The sequence below is a fragment of the Acomys minous genome, assembly GCF_964271855.1.
Source record: "Acomys minous genome assembly, chromosome: 5".
NCBI classification, from domain to species: Eukaryota; Metazoa; Chordata; class Mammalia; order Rodentia; family Muridae; genus Acomys; species Acomys minous.
In genome coordinates this window covers 88,172,905-88,176,409 of record NC_140494.1, presented here as the reverse complement: position 1 = coordinate 88,176,409, position 3,505 = coordinate 88,172,905, and the positions used below count along the sequence as shown (strand labels likewise).

At 41.2% G+C, this 3,505-nt stretch overlaps 1 pseudogene across 1 annotated transcript; it reads right to left on the bottom strand.

Annotated features, from left to right (window-relative positions):
• Positions 1 to 1,937: 1,937 nt before the first annotated feature.
• Positions 1,938 to 2,483, bottom strand: LOC311597225 (ADP-ribosylation factor-like protein 3; annotated as a pseudogene). The gene has a single exon. The product of its transcript is annotated as an ADP-ribosylation factor-like protein 3 (transcript).
• Positions 2,484 to 3,505: the final 1,022 nt, after the last annotated feature.

Here is a 3,505-nt window from a genome sequence, read left to right as displayed (position 1 = left end):
GGCTCCTCAGCTAGAGATGGAGCTCAGAAGCTCCTCTACCCTCCACGCTCTACTCTCCATGCTGATATTTATAACTCATTTGATCCTGTGCATGTAAACACAGCTACTGTGAGTTTATGTGTGAAACAGCCATCTAATGCCCAAAGAACAGAATTCTACAGCATTCTTCTTCATCATCCAGCATTTACATTGTGCTCTCTCCATGAATGGACACTCACTCAAGACTTTGAACAATTATGAGCCTCTGTATTAAATACTACACACTGCAAAGAAGCTTCTCTGATCAGTGTTGGGAGTAGTTTAAATCTGTGGCTAGAAACATAAATATTTATAAGGCATTTGACAACATGGTTATTAAGCAAAGCAGTATCAATAGGTTTTTACCTTGTGCCTATAACTTCCCTAGCCATGTTTTCTGAAATGTTTATAGTGTTAAGCATGGACTTCCTCTTGGAGAACATCCTTCAAGTCCAATAGTCATGCTCACTATTGCACTGTGAGAACCCAGGCAGATCTACCCTGCAGCATCCAGGGTCCAGTGCTTGGTAAAACCTTTGATGCCTTTCTCCACGGCAACCTGAATAGCACCCCATACACTGTGAAAGTTAAACAGCAGGGAGAGAGTTTCCTAGTCGGTTCAAGATTGATTTCCCTATGTCCTACAATTAAACTATATTGTGTTTTCAGCCCTAGAATATTACTATCTAGTTATGATGAGCAACCAAGAGTTGTGGAAATAGACTCAATTGTTTGGGTGCCTCTGGGGCCTCCCTGATCAATAATTCATGGGAAGACAATAATGTACTTGGCACTTAGATTTTGATTTCATAATGCATGTCTTCTTTGGGTAGCATTGTTCACCCATGCAGGGCATTACAGTTCAAACTCCTATTTTTTTTAATCACAGTTTTAATTAGCTTACAAATGAGTGGGATTGTGCACAGGCTTTCCTACAGTTTTCGTTTCAGCTACCTTAGTCCTCTTTCGCTTTTGCCCCACCCCTGCCTCTATCCTTTATTAAACATTTAGCTTGCCGTATTCCCTCAGCCTCACTATTTCATTTAACATGTGCTCTACTACTCACTAACATTATATATATATATATATATATATATATATATATATATATATATATATATATATATATATATATATATATATATATTGAGTCCAACATCTTGGGTTCCCATATAGCTTCCTGAGGCACACTTCATTTTCATTACCCTTCCTCATCACCCCATCCCCTCAGTCATTCTACTAACAGAACTTTTCTGCTCCCAGTATCCCACTATCTACTTTGTTTTCCACTATCCTCCTCTCCTACGTACATCATATGACCGATTTCTGGTTTCATGGCTTCCACATATGCTTCACATCAAGTGCACAAAATGAAAGACCTGCGGGCCATGTGTGAAAGAGAAACTTTGTATTTGGGAGGCTGAGTGATCTCACTCAGTATAATGTTCTCCAGTCCCATCTGCTTGCTTACAGATGTCAGGATTTTGGTTTTCTTCACAGCTAAAGAATATTTCACTTTGTGTAAGCACCATTGTTTCCTTATTCATCAGTCAGTTGATGCACATCTAAGTTGGTTTCATTTCTTAGTTATTATTTATAGAGCAGCAATGAACATGGATGTACAAGTATTATCTTTGTAGTAAGTAATAAATTCTTTGGATATATGTCAGAGAGTGGGTCATATGGAGGTTATAGTTCTAATTTTTGTAGAGAAAATAATATAATTCCTTTATTTGAAAAACAATACTGAACCTCTGAGATCAGTTCACATTTATTGCTGGAATGGGGACTCTTCTTAAACTCCTGTCCCCTCTTTTCACATAGCTGTGGCTGTGCACAGATGGAAAAGCATTTGTCAGAAAGAAGCAAACCAGTATTTCCAGGGCCGAGTTCTGCTTCTGAAGCTCTTGTGTCTCCATTTTATTTCTTCTTTGCATTGATGTTTTTGCACACCCAGCTGACTCCATCCTGGGCTCCATCACCTACGAGCGCTGAGAAGGACTGAATCTGCCAGACATAGTGTTGGATGGTGTGTAGGTTTAGCCCTTCTGCAATCTCAGAGGCAGGAGCTTCTGTGAGCAGGTCCTGCTTGTTAGCAAAGATGAGCACTGGCACATGACGTTGCTTTTCTTCCTCTAGTAATTCCGTTAGTTCCTGACTCATCTCTTCAAATCATTTTCTATCTGCACTGTCAATTACACATGTAAGAATATCAGTGTTTACAAAACAATGCCTCCAGTATGGTCTGATTTTCCTCTGACCACCAATGTCCCAAACACTCAGCTTAAAACCTATGACTGCACACTTTGATGTTAAAACCCTGTGTCTGTGTGATATGGCTGATGTTCTCAGGGGCAAAGCTGCTTGAGCAGAGTACTCTTGCCAGCATTATCCAATCCCAGGAGGATCCGCACCTCCTGGTCCAGCACATTTTTCAATTTGCACAGAATGGAGAGCAAACCCATGCTCAAGCCAACTCCCCCCTCCTCCTCCTGACTTTTTCCCACCCCTTACAAGAGGTGACTGCTGCGGACGTACCCCTTAGTTCTAATTTTTCTGAGGACTCTCCAGGTTGATATCCAAAGTGGCTCTATTACTTTAACCTCCCACCAGCAGTATAGGCTTCTTGTGTCGTGATAGGATTTCTCTAACTTCTCCAGATTGTCATTGGACTTACACGGTAGCCCAGGTAGGTCTTGAATTTGGATTCGCATCTCTCTGTCTCCCTAGTATCTGTAATCACAGGCCTGCACCATTTGATATAGATTGCTAGTATCAAAAATACATGTAAAGTGGGACTGAAGAACTGGTTCAGTGGCTAGGAGCACTTTCAGCTCTTTCAGGTTGACAGCACCTGCATTAGGCGTCTCACAACTGTCTGTAGCTCCAGCTACAAGGAATTTGGTGTCCCCCCCTGTGGACTTTGTAGGTGCCCATGTGCATGACAGACATTCATAGAGACAAACAGATACATAAGAATACATTTTTAAAAATTTAATGTATATAAAGCTACCAGCCTGATTATTTGCTGTGGTCTCTCAAATTCTACCCCTTCTAGGTTCTTGGCATGGATATTAAATATGGTTAAGAATTTTAAATGTACACTGGATTCTCTACAGGCCTCTGGGGGGAATCTTGGGTTTTCTTAGCAAACCGCTAAAAACCAGGCACTGTGATTGTGCAGGCTGATATTATATCAACTTGACACACAAACTAGCATTATCTGAAAGGAAGAAACATCAGCTGAGAAAATGCCTCCACAATATCCAGCTGTAAGGCATTTTCCTTCTTTCCATCTTTCTTCCTGCGCCACCTTTACTCCAGCACATCTTGCAGAAGGACAGATTGTAGGTTGGGGATTTTGAGGCTGGGTTGGTGTCAATCCCTCTACTGGAAGTTTTTCCTGGTTATAGGAGATGGCTGGTTCAGGCTCTGTATTGCCACTACCAGACATCATAACTAGGGCCACTCTTGTAGATTTCTGGGA